This window comes from Mirounga angustirostris, unplaced genomic scaffold (genome assembly GCF_029215605.1).
Source record: "Mirounga angustirostris isolate CCGP_5_RB_7025 unplaced genomic scaffold, mMirAng1.0.hap1 SCAF_1, whole genome shotgun sequence".
Taxonomy (NCBI): domain Eukaryota; kingdom Metazoa; phylum Chordata; class Mammalia; order Carnivora; family Phocidae; genus Mirounga; species Mirounga angustirostris.
The window spans coordinates 91,045,990-91,060,097 of NW_026991709.1; positions in this window are offsets into that span (position 1 = coordinate 91,045,990).

The following is a 14,108-nucleotide window of genomic DNA, read 5'->3' on the forward strand; positions in this document are numbered from 1 at the left end:
TACTATTCCCTGCTTCATAAGGTTGTATTGAGGATTAAATGAGTAAATATGTAACCCAGAGTAAGCTCTATATAAGTCTCTGATATTATTCCTGATAATTAGAAAGGAGAGTGTCTTGGAAAGGGAATATGAACATTCTGACCATGGCAAAAGAATATCTTTAGTGATTTATCCATTAGTGTCCAGAATTTACTCATTATTTCCTTGTTTGAGAGGTTGATCATCTCCCTTGATTACACTGATATTGTCCAGTTTCTGAAACTACAAGGGTGACAAACACACTTTGGACTATAGTTAAGTTGGCCCATACCATCCAATATTATAAGGCCACTTGCCTGCTAGTTGTGTCCATGCTAAAACTCTTCCATTTAATACACATTTCTTATTTACTTGCCTGCCTTCCACATTAGATTCTGAGTTCCGCAGGACTGGAGCCAAACTTATTTATGTAGGTGTTATCACTGGGCAGGTGTACTCTTCTTATATTTGAGTAGAATTTGAATGCTGTGCTGAAATATAAACATCTTGCAGGCAGGGTTTATATCTTATTTATCTTTGCAGTGCTAATTTGTAGTGTAATGCTTAGTTCACAGCAGGCAGTAAGTGGATGTTGGCTGAACCTAACAAAATAAATGTTGAGGTTCTTTTATGATAAATCTAGACAATTTCCAAGTTGTAAGTATCAGGGTCTCATAGTGCTCAGTTGATAAGTGTTCATTGGCACAATAGCTCACAAAAAGGAGCTAAGTTAATATTTTTCTTTTTAAATAAAATGAAAACCATTATTCACAGATGTCCATTTTTCATTTTAAAAATTTTTAAAAGATAGGGGTGCCTGGGTGGCTCAGTCAGTTAAGCGTCCAACTCTCAATTTCAGCTCAGGTCAAGTTCTCTCCCTCTCCCACAGGTCCCCTCAAAATAATAATAAAATTAAATTATAATTGAAAAGATAGAAATAAAATATGTTATTATAAACTTTTTTAAAAAATAAAAAGTTTCTCACTTGTTTCTATAATAATAAAATGGCTTTTACATAGCAATGATTCCCTAAGAAAATGAAAATACAGATTAATGAAATGATACTTTACAAACTATAAGTGAATGTTGGAGCACCAACCAACCCAAAGCAAGCTCTCCTTGTTTCATGTTTTCTATGCAGAAATGTGTTTTTGTAGAAGCAGGAAGCAGAGGGAGAAGGGATAGTTCATTTTTTTAAATCGAATGCTGTTCCACACCATAGTTTTTTTTTAAAGATCTTTTTATTTGAGAGAGAGAGAGACAGAGAGCATAGGGGGAGGGGCAGAGGGAGAGAGAGAGAATCTCAAGCAGACTCCCCACTGATCAAGGAGGCTGACTTGAGGCTTAAACTCAGGAACATGAGATCATGACCTGAGCCAAAACCAAGAGTCAGAGGCCTAACCGAATGTGCCACCCAGGTGCCCCCACACCATAGATTTTATTACTCTGATTACTCCCAACCTCAAAATCTTCCAGCTCAAGTTCCATTTCATAATGTAAATGCTAGGAACATCATCAAGGGCATGAAACTTATTCATCTTTCTTTATGTACCATCTGGTGAAAGACTGAAGACATCTCTGGTCAAGAACGGAGCAGACCCAAGAAACTCAGTGAACACCAGTTTCAATATAAATTTCTGAGATGGACGTTTGGAATGATCAAAGTGACAATTCAAGAGTCATACTCAAGAACAGATGGATTTCTTCCTCAAACTTTTACTAGGTTTTGAAAGGTATGAAGAAAGCAAGACCAAACTTCAGTCTTTGCTTGCTGCATGCCCTTCACTGGACTGTGATGTTCAAATAATTCCTAAGACTCATGTAATATAGACAGATGAGTGGGATGAATGCTACCGTTCATTCTCCTTTAGTCTATAATGGTGCTGAAGCAGTTTTCATTGGTGAATAAAAAAGCACCAAAGACAGGAAAAAACAAAATAACTTACTATGTAAAGTTACTTGACTTATATTCTCATATTCAATAACTTTATTCCAGAAATTTGAAACAAAGAAAGAAGAGAAGAGAAAGAATCAGAGAGAACTGGATTATTTGAAGCCAATTATAACTGAAAAGCATGTTATTCATGTTTTGCAAATTGTTGTAAGCTTGGCTTTTCTTGCAAACTCTGCCACATAGTTTTGGGGGACATGTCCCAAATAAAGATACTATTAGAATGATGGTTCCTCCAAGGCTGTCCACATCCTCATCCAAGAACCCATTACCTTACTTGGGAAAAAGACAATGCAGACATGATTAAGTTAAGGATCTTAAAATGGAAAGATTATCCTGGATTATCCAAATGGATCCAGTGTAATTACAAGAGTCCTTATACAGGAACGAGAGAGAAGAGTCAGTTAGAGAAGCAGATGTAACAACAGAAGGGGAAGTCAAATTGATGCAGCCATGAGCCAAGGAATGCAGGCAGCCTGTTAGAAGCTAGACAAAGAAATAACAGATTCTCCCCTAGAGCTTTGAGAAAAAAACACAGCTCTTCCAACACCTTGATTTTAGCCACAAAAGGTCCATTTCAGAATTCTGACCTCCAGAAATGTAATACAATAAATTTGTGTTACTTTAAGCCACCAAATCTGTGGTAATTTGTTACAGCAGCAATAGGAAATTAATACAGATACTATAATTAAAATTCAGTCTTTGGTAAAAATGTAAAACTAAGTTTTTGGGTCCTGAGAGGCTCCAAGAAGTCCAGACAAAATGGGAATATTGAAGTGATCACATTAATATGACTGACCACACAGGGCAATCCTAAAATCAAAGTTCATAAAGGACTAAGGAAGGTGCTAAGGACACATGGTCCACTAAAAGTAGTCTAAGAGGCATGTGTGAGAAAAGAAAAGGAAACATTTCACTTCAAAAGGGAATTTTCACTTCACCCAAGTTTGTGGCTTTTGACAACAGTTATATATAAAATTTTCTGAGAAACAAGGGGGAAAATGACTATTTATCAGTTAGTATCTTTGACTTTATATCATGTAGTCTAACCCACAAACGTATTGTATCTAGCATTTGATTATTGCTCATCAATTTCCGTCTTGGTTTGTCTCAAGCAATGCATTCCCACTTTATCCTAAAGTTACCCCTTCCTGACTTGACACAAGTTCAAATGAGTACATAAATAGAGCAAAATTGTACAGTTGGGATTTAGCAGGTCAAATATCTCAGGGAAAACAACACAAAAGTTCTTGAATTTTATTTCCAAAGAAATAGATATGTCCTTTGTTACTGACTTTTCAGATATAAGCTTGTTGAGCTTATTTTTGCCTTTTCCTACGTAAAATACAGTGATTAAAAGTATATCTTTGAGTCAGTCAACCTTGACCAATACCTTGCTTATCTGCCCTTCAAGTTACTTATCTCTGTGTTTTAGTTCCATCATCTATAAAGTGGTGATAATATTAGTATCCAGCTCAACATGTTGTTGAAAGTATTTAGTGGAAAAAAATAGATTTAAGACACTCAGCATTTTAAATAAAGCTCAGTTAAAAGTAGATAATATTAGTATTTTTATTATTATTAACTATTTCATTCACATCAACAGGGCCACATCACTAACAACTATTCACTATATTCTAGAAATCAATTTACTAAACAAACGTGTACAGTACATTTTATCATAGGAACTTAAGTTATAAACTAAGTTTTTTTTTTTAAGATTTATTTATTCATTTGAGAGAGCGAGAATGAGAGAGAGTACATGAGAGGGGGGAGGGTCAGAGGGAGAAGCAGACCCCCAGCTGAGCAGGGAGCCCGATGCGGGACTCGATCCCGGGACTCCAGGATCATGACCTGAGCCCAAGGCAGTTGCTTAAACAACTGAGCCACCCAGGCGCCCCTAAACTAAGTTTTATGATACTAAGCTCTGCCAGATATTTCTTGCCTTTAATCTAATTACTTGTCCAGGTGCAAAACAAAACAACAACAACAAAAGAATATTCAGAGTGTCTGAATGTTCTCTTTGGAAAATCGTGAGGTGTTTTTTTTTTTTTCAAGTTCAAACATGTTTTTTTTTTTTTCTATCCTTTCATCAGTTATTTGGTGATTTGCCAATTTGAACCTCATAAAAAATCCACTGGACAGACTTATTTCCTACCTAGTCTGCATTTTTTTATGGCCCATTTTTCATACTTTTATTCTAACACTATTTGCAGTGATAATATTTGCAGGTTGCTCTCCCCAATTAAACTGTTCCTTGATAAAAGACACCACTGTATTTATCTTGAAATACCTTGTATGTATTAGGTGCTCCAAAATGCTATGTGATTGAGTAAATGAATGAGAATCATAAAAAGTCACTTACTATATTCTGGGCCCTATTTGCCCCTAATTTCTCAACAGTGAATCTATGATTTAAGTTCTCTGAACTAACCAGTAATAGATTTTGCATTTTCTATTGCTTTCCCAGTAAAGGATATATCAAGGGAACTGACCGATGGCTCAGGGCTACACTAACATACCACTTATTGCAAGTAATATATAGAAATTAACTGAGAATCAGGATTTATGATTTTATTTTTCTTATTACCTGACTATATGTTAAGACTACAGTCAATCGATATTTTAATCATTCCCACTGTAAAAAGTAAATTAATAGGTTTTTTCAAAAAAGGGTCTATCTCATCCCTCTTCCCAAATAACTTGCCCTTTCAGCCCCCACCAATTCTGATAGCCCAGATTTGACTGGATTGCTGTCCATCATTTTGAATGGTCATATTGTTGCTTAACAGGGAATAAATCATACCCTAAAGCTGATAGACTTTCAACAGACAACCCAGTGAACAAAGGATACATTTTCACAAATTACATTGTAAAACTGTTGGGCTATAGTTTCCAGTGACATTACTTATGTAAGTAAATTTATTCATATTACAAAGAAAATTAACCAAAAAATTATCATAATTTATTATACAATGCCTATCAAAACACTTCATCATGAAAAGGCTATGTACATTAATTTATCTTTACAGGATATTACAAAAAGCCCTGGGGCCAAAGTTTTCAAAATAGAATTATCAGTTACCAATACGAGTCTATTTTATTTAATCACCTATCTGTAAATTGATGTGTTCAAGAATCAGCAAGCATGCAGCAAACTTGCTAAGTAGAGAGATTGGAAAGTGAAAACCTTTGCATATCTTCATTTTGATATAGACAAGAAAGAAACTATGGTTGCTAGGGGCAAAATACATAAAACTGCACGTGGTTGAATGCATAATAGACCTTAAGAATGCCAGCTATTTAAATAACAACTTTGAAAGCATATTAAAAGGCAGAACAAATAAAAAACTCTTTCCTCCTTTGACAACTACCTAGACCACACTTTTCTTGTAAAAACAGCAGAGGATATGCCGCCAACTAAAATGAAAGCTTTGTTTCTTCTCTTTTGCATATGAGCTCTCAATTGATGTATAAAATATTTGGGGAAACAAAGCATAAGAGAGTCAAAATTACCAGGTTGATTTTGCTCTCAAAAACAGTTTTCTTCCACTTTTTGTGTAGTCTGCCAAGCCCATCATACTTTTGGCAGATGTAAGTCACCTCTTTTGAATCAGTTTCATGAAGCTGGTTAATGCTACTAGAAGCCACTGTTACCTGGAAATACACATCAGAGGTTTTTATTATTGTTATTAATAATGAGGTGAACTGACATTTAGAAAGTGCATATAACAGGCCTAGTGAGTTTCTCCCTATAATCACAAGATTTTAAAGGTATTTGGAAGATGTTTAAGGAGGACCCTGATTTGTTAAAAGAGTTAAGGATTTGGAATCAAAATATCCTAATTGTTTCATGTATATTTCAGAGGAAAAGGTTTTTCTGTAAAAGGACAGATCATAAATTTTTTTTTTAGCTTCAAGTTCCATGTATGTCCTCTTACTCGTCCTTATTCCCCCTCTTCCTTTTCTCTTACTCTCTTGCTAAAATCCTTTAAAATTTAAAAACTCCTTAGCTTGTGGGCTAGATGTAGCCCACAGGTGTCAAATTTGCTGACACCTGAATTAATTCATTCAGCAGCTGTTTTTAAGTGATAAGGTCACCGCCCTCATGAAACCAGCTGAAACAGAGGAATAAAAAAGTAGTTGCACCACAGTGTGTGTGGTGCCATGATGTCATATGGTCTGCCAGACCCAACCCAGACGTTGAAAGTGAAGCAATTTGTGATAAAACGATTAGTAGAGAAGGTGGAGATTAGAAGTGAACAATTTCTAGGGAGAGAGAACAACCTCTACAAAGTCCTGAAACAGAGAGACAGCGTTGGTAGAACTGAGGTATTGCATGATTGTACATGACCTAGAATGGTGAGAACACTGGGGAGAAGGATGGGAGAGCCTTGGAGACAGAGCATGTGAGGACTTATAAGCCATGTTGAGTTTAATCTGTCAGGCAATGGGAAGGTATTAAAGCAATTTAATAAAGAATATAAAGTGAGAAGATTTGGATTTTAAAAATACCCCTTTGGTTGCAAAGGCGGGATTAAATCGGAAAAATTCAAAACAGGAGGGAGATCACCACTTAGGAAACCATGGCAGTGAGATATGGAAAATTAGGTAAAGTTGAGTAACCAAATGTGGAAGGACTCAAGTTAAAATCCCATTTTTAAAGTCACTCACTCTCTTGGCATCTATAAAATGGAACTAATGATATTTCCTACCTGTTTGTCTTAGAAGGATTTTGTGAAGCGTAATTGAAATGATGTTTATAAAATGACTTAGCAACTCGCAAGTGCTGTAGTTTTCATTAGTTAAGTTAAAATGTTTACACACAATAACTTTGATAAGATTATACCTTGAATAACATTCAAGGAGGAATAGACATTTGCAAACCCTATTTTATCTCTTCTCACCTAGATCTAGAGGCTCGGAATGTGCTCCAGCAAAGCCTCCTGGTGGTTTGGGGTCTATCATAAGCTGATTCCCCATATCTAGCCCATTTGTAGCCTCCTAAGTTTATTTTAGAACTGGAAAACTGGCAAATAACTGATTATCTAAAAATATGCCCCAGAATTGCTAAGGAGCACTGCTTTTGTTTAGATTAGAAAAGAAATACCATAGCTGCTTAGTGTAAATCTCAAGGGCATCCAAAGACCTCAGAGCAAAGAATGGAACTTCTTTGTTTGGGATAAGCAAAGATTTTTTTTTTTTTTTCAGAGAGGTAAGGGAAGAGGAGTGCGAAGAGGAAATAGGCGACAGTGAGGAGAGGGACCTAGGAAGTATCTGCTATACGGGGAGGTAGCCAGGAGAGGAACCCACGGAACTACAGAAATTTCAATCTTATAGGTGTTGATGGCATGAAAGGCACAGACCATTCCACCCTGTCCCATTACTTAGCTTCTTCAACACATCAATAGTCATGCCATATTTGTGGGTATTTTGTGAGAAGCAGATGTTGTAGATAATTGTTGTAGTTGTGGGTGGAAATAAGCAAGGGAGTTGCATTTTGTAAGAGTAGCATGTGGAAGTAGGAGATCCAGTAATAAGAGGAGATCATGAGAATGTAAATCCCTTGCATATCTGAAGAAAGCTTGAGAGAGTTTTGGATTTGCGTAAGTCAGGGAGTTGAGTTGAGGTCTTGTAGCCAGTACATAAAACTCCAAGGAACAGAGTGCTTCTCAGCTGATGCTTTTGGTTGCAGATTATCATGAATTATCAGCAAGCTTTGTTTCAGGTAAACAAGTCTACAGCTAAGAACATTGGAAACCACCTATTGATGTGAAGCATTTAGAGATAACCAGCTATTAACGCAACTGAATTATGAGATTGTATATTCTTCATACTTAGTAGTACAACCTATTAAATATCCAGATAAACTTCAAGTTTCTTGTGAACCCATGCTCTGTTTTTGAAAATTACCTATTTTGTCTCTTTCTTGATATATAAAGTGTAAAATATTAGAAATAAACGGATTTCTTTCCATATGATCATTTGAAAACTACAAATATGAAACAACATTTATATGACTTCTGGGAAGAAGATATTAGTTTATTCACTGTATTGATGGAGCAATGAAATGAATAAAATATTAACAGCTAATGTAACCGGTGATATTCTAAGAAGTAGTAAACTTCATAGCTCTTTCTTACACACTATAATTACAAACTAACATGCAGATTGAGCACTGGATTAAATCCCTATGGTTTAATGACTAGGTCTATGACTAGGTAGCTCTGGGACCTTTAATAAATTAATTCATTTCTCTGACTCTCTGTTTTTTCATCTGTAAGATGGATTGTTGAATATAATGATTTTTAAATATCACAATCCTAAAATTTTGTTTCTTTTGTGAATTGCAATGGAAAGACCAGAAATATGCTGTTTACACTGTTTTCTTAGTGACAGTTAGAAATTTCTCTCAGCATCATAAATTCATAGTTGTATAGATGGAATTACTTATTAACCCTTACAACTCTTAAGATCATAAAATAACAGAGTTTATTCCATTAAAACTCTACTTTGGTACAATATGATCAATATATATCAAAGTGGTCTTAATTCTAGAACATTTCCCATGACATAGAATTCATTATTGATATCTATGTGCCTATTTGCTGGCATCAGGTCCTATGACTTGTCTGAGATATTTATTTTGATGTCAGTTTAAGATGATAACTTTTAGAGACTTTACTGTAAAGATAATGAAAGGTCCCTCTCCTCCTTGCTCTGTGATTACCGATCCAAAAAAAGGGGCTATTTTCTCTTTTTTCTCCAATTCATTATCTACCCTGTTATTTTCCTTTAATTTCTGATTTTCATACACAGACACAGACATGCACACACACACAGACATGCAGATTCTTCCCAGCAAATAGATAGAAGAAATATTGTGCACCAGTAACTAGATCAGTAAGGTCATATAAAGCTAATATGGAAAGAGCTGGCTTCTATCCATCTGTACATAACAATGCATGGTCAGTCAGAGCTAGATTCACGTGTTTAATTTTTTGTCACTTCTAATTCAGTAGTAGAAAGAAAACAGGAATAAGCATTTTGGTTTTAAGACGACAAGAATTCTTGAAACATCATATGCATTTGTCTTAAGAAAGATTTGTAAATAGCATGCTCTTACCTTTACATAGATGGTACCATTTTGAATACCAAGCAACCCTTTTTTGAGTACAGATTTGCAGCCTTTATCCCTGAAAATATTTCAATAAGTATAACTAAATAACAGACTCGAAGCTCAATACTCTTTCAGTGACAGAAAAATGTTGAAGGTGGACTCATTGTTCAATATGAGAGAGGTACCAAATGAATGAAAGAACCAGTTACAGAGAAGAAACAGTAGAGTCTGGGCAAGTTGCCTAAAGGAACGCTTAGGTTGAACCTTCATACTGGAATTGAAAATGTGAATTATTTTCTCTTCATTTTTTTCCCCTGGATTCTAACAATAAAGACAGTCTTTAAACTTGTGTTGTTTCTTGTTCTTTTATCAAGGCAGAAAAAGGCAACAAGAGAGTAGGCTTTTGAGTCAGAAAGCCCAGCACTTGAATCCAAGTACTACTACTCATTATATGATCCTTGTGAATATACTTAATAAGTTTAATTTCAGTTTTCTCATTGAGAAATTAGTTATGAAAATAATTCTCTTATATGGTATTATGAGAATTAAACAAGAAAATTAACTATAAATGTTATACTATGTGCCTTGTACAAATACATTTCTTAATAAAATATATCTATTATTGTTATTTGAATATATTGAGTACATATGTTGAATTTGAGCATATATATTGAGGAGCCACTAAATATAAGGCTTCCCCTCTATTTAATTTTTTTTTAAGGACTTTTTTTTTTATTCTTATGTTAATCCCCATACATTACATCATTAGTTTTAGATGAAGTGTTCCATGATTCATTGTTTGTGCACAACGCCCAGTGCTCCATGCAGAATGTGCCCTCCTCAATACCCACCACCAGGCTAACCAATCCTCCCACCCCCCTCCCCTCTAGAACCCTCAGTTTGTTTTTCAGAGTCTATCGTCTCTCATGGTTCGTCTACCCCTCCGATTTCCCCCGCTTCATTCTTCCCCTCCCGCTACCTTCTTCTTCTTCTTCTTTTTTTTTTTCTTAACATATATTGCATTATTTGTTTCAGAGGTACAGATCTGAGATTCAACAGTCTTGCACAATTCACAGCGCTTACCAGAGCACACACCCTCCCCAGTGTCCATCACCCAGTCACCCCATCCCTCCCACCCCACCTCCAATCCAACAACACTCAGTTTGTTTCCTGCGATGAAGAATTCCTCATATCAGTGAGATCATATGATACATGTCTTTCTCTGTTTGACTTATTTCACTCAACATAATACCCTCCAGTTCCATCCACGTCGTTGCACATGGCAAGATCTCATTCCTTTTGATGACTGCATAATATTCCATTGTATATATATACCACTTCTTCTTTATCCATTCATCTGTCGATGGACATCTTGGCTCTTTCCACAGTTTGGCTATTGTGGACATTGCTGCTATAAACATCGGGGTGCACGTAGCCCTTCGGATCCCTACTTTTGTATCTTTGGGGTAAATACCCAGTAGTGCAATTGCTGGATCATATGGTAGCTCTATTTTCAACTTTTTGAGGAACCTCCATGCTGTTTTCCAGAGTGGCTGCACCAGCTTGCATTCCCACCAACAGTGGAGGAGGGTTCCCCTTTCTCCGCATCCCCGCCAACATCTGTCGTTTCCTGACTTGTTAATTTTAGCCATTCTGACTGGTGTGAGGTGGTATCTCATTGAGGTTTTGATTTGGATTTCCCTGATGCTGAGCGATATTGAGCACTTTTTCATGTGTCTGTTGGCCATTTGGATGTCTTCTTTGGAAAAATGTCTGTTCATGTCTTCTGCCCATTTCTTGATTGGATTCTTTGTTCTTTGGGTGTTGAGTTTGATGAGTTCTTTATAGATTTTGGATACTAGCCCCTTATCTGATATGTCATTTGCAAATATCTTCTTCCATTCTGTCGGTTGTCTTTTGGTTTTGTTGACTGTTTCCTTTGCTTTGCAAAAGCTTTTTATCTTGATGAAGTCCCAATAGTTCATTTTTGCCCTTGCTTCCCTTGCCTTTGGCGATGTTTCTAGGAAGAAGTTGCTTCGGCTGAGGTAAAAGAGGTTGCTGCCTGTGTTCTCCTTCAGGATTTTGATGGACTCCTGTCTCACATTTAGGTCTTTCAACCATTTGGAGTCTATTTTTGTGTGTGGTGTAAGGAAATGGTCCAGTTTCATTCTTCTGCATGTGGCTGTCCAATTTTCCCAACACCATTTGTTGAAGAGACTGTCTTTGTTCCATTGGACATTCTTTCCTGCTTTGTCGAAGATTAGTTGACCATAGAGTTGAGGGTCCATTTCTGGGCTCTCTATTCTGTTCCATTGATCTGTGTGTCTGTTTTTGTGCCAGTACCATGCTGTCTTGATGATGACAGCTTTGTAATAGAGCTTGAAGTCCGGAATTGTGATGCCGCCGGTTTTGCTTTTCTTTTTCAATATTCCTCTGGCTATGCAGGGTCTTTTCTGGTTCCATACAAATTTTAGGATTATTTGTTCCATTTCTTTGAAAAAAGTGGATGGTATTTTGATGGGGATTGCATTGAATGTGTAGATTGCTCTAGGTAGCATTGACATCTTCACAATATTTGTTCTTCCAATCCATGAGCATGGAACGTTTTTCCATTTCTTGGTGTCTTCCTCAATTTCTTTCATGAGTATTTTATAGTTTTCTGAGTACAGATCCTTTGTCTCTTTGGTTAGATTTATTCCTAGGTATCTTATGGTTTTGGGTGCAATTGTAAATGGGATCGACTCCTTAATTTCTCTTTCTTCTGTCTTGTTGTTGGTGTATAGGAATGCCACTGACTTCTGTGCATTGATTTTATATCCTGCCACTTTACTGAATTCCTGTATGAGTTCTAGCAGTTTTGGGGTGGAGTCTTTTGGGTTTTCCACATAAAGTATCATATCATCTGCAAAGAGTGAGAGTTTGACTTCTTCTTTGCCAATTTGGATGCCTTTGATTTCTTTTTGTTGTCTGATTGCTGTGGCTAGGACTTCCAATACTATGTTGAATAGCAGTGGTGATAGTGGACATCCCTGCCGCGTTCCTGACCTTAGGGGGAAGGCTCTCAGTTTTTCCCCATTGAGAATAATATTTGCTGTAGGTTTTTCATAGATGGCTTTTATGATATTGAGGTATGTACCCTCTATCCCTATACTCTGAAGAGTTTTGATCAAGAAAGGATGCTGTACTTTGTCAAAAGCTTTTTCGGCATCTATCGAGAGGATCATATGATTCTTGTTCTTTCCTTTGTTAATGTACTGTATCACATTGATTGATTTGCGGATGTTGAACCAACCTTGCAGCCCAGGGATAAATCCCACTTGGTCATGGTGAATAATCCTTTTAATGTACTGTTGGATCCTATTGGCTAGTATTTTGGTGAGAATTTTTGCATCCATGTTCATCAGGGATATTGGTCTGTAATTCTCCTTTTTGATGGGGTCTTTGTCTGGTTTGGGGATCAAGGTAATGCTGGCCTCATAAAATGAGTTTGGAAGTTTTCCTTCCGTTTCAATTTTTTGGAACAGTTTCAGAAGAATAGGTATTAATTCTTCTTGAAATGTTTGGTAGAATTCCCCTGGGAAGCCATCTGGCCCTGGGCTTTTGTTTTTTGGGAGATTTTTGATGACTGCTTCAATTTCCTTAGTGGTTATAGGTCTGTTCAGGTTTTCTATTTCATCCTGGTTCAGTTTGGGTAGTTGATACATCTCTAGGAATGCATCCATCTCTTCCAGGTTATCTAATTTGCTGGCATAGAGTTGCTCATAATATGTTCTTATAATTGTTTGTATTTCTTTGGTGTTGGTTGTGATCTCTCCTCTTTCATTCATGATTTTGTTGATTTGGGTCATTTCTCTTCTCTTTTTGATAAGTCTGGCCAGGGGTTTATCAATCTTGTTAATTCTTTCAAAGAACCAGCTCCTAGTTTCGTTGATCTGTTCTACTGTTCTTTTAGTTTCTATTTCATTGATTTCTGCTCTGATCTTTATGATTTCTCTTCTCCTGCTGGGTTTAGGCTTTATTTGCTGTTCTTTCTCCAGCTCCTTTAGGTGTAGGGTTAGGTTGTGTACTTGAGACCTTTCTTGTTTCTTGAGAAAGGCTTGTATTGCTATATACTTTCCTCTTAGGACTGCCTTTGCTGCATCCCAAAGATTTTGAACAGTTGTGTTTTCATTTTCATTAGTTTCCATGTATTTTTTTAATTCTTCTTTAATTTCCTGGTTGACCCATTCATTCTTCAGTAGGATGCTCTTTAGCCTCCATGTATTTGAGTTCTTTCCGACTTTCCTCTTGGGATTAAGTTCTAGTTTCAAAGCATTGTGGTCTGAAAATAGGCAGGGAATGATCCCAATCTTTTGGTACCGGTTGAGACCTGATTTATGACCTAGGATGTGGTCGATTCTGGAGAATGTTCCATGGGCAGTAGAGAAGAATGTGTATTCCGTTGCTTTGGGGTGGAATGTTCTGAATATGTCTGTGAAGTCCATTTGGTCCAGTGTGTCATTTAAAGTCTTTATTTCCTTGTTGATCTTTTGCTTAGATGATCTGTCCATTTCAGTGAGGGGGATGTTAAAGTCCCCCACTATTATTGTATTGTTGTTGATGTGTTTCTTTGCTTTTGTTATTAATTGCCTTATATAATTGGCTGCTCCCATGTTAGGGGCATAGATATTTACAATTGTTAGATCTTCTTGTTGGATAGATCCTTTAAGTATGATATAGTGTCCTTCCTCATCTCTTATTACAGTCTTTGGTTTAAAATCTAATTTGTCTGATATAAGGATTGCCACCCCAGCTTTCTTTTGGTGTCCATTAGCATGGTAAATGGTTTTCCACCCCCTCACTTTCAATCTGGGGGTGTCTTTGGGTCTAAAATGAGTCTCTTGCAGACAGCATATCGATGGATCTTGTTTTTTAATCCAGTCTGTTAGCCTGTGTCTTTTGATTGGGGCATTTAGCCCATTTACATTCAAGGTAACTATTGAAAGATAGGAATTTAGTGCCATTGTATTGCCTGTAAGG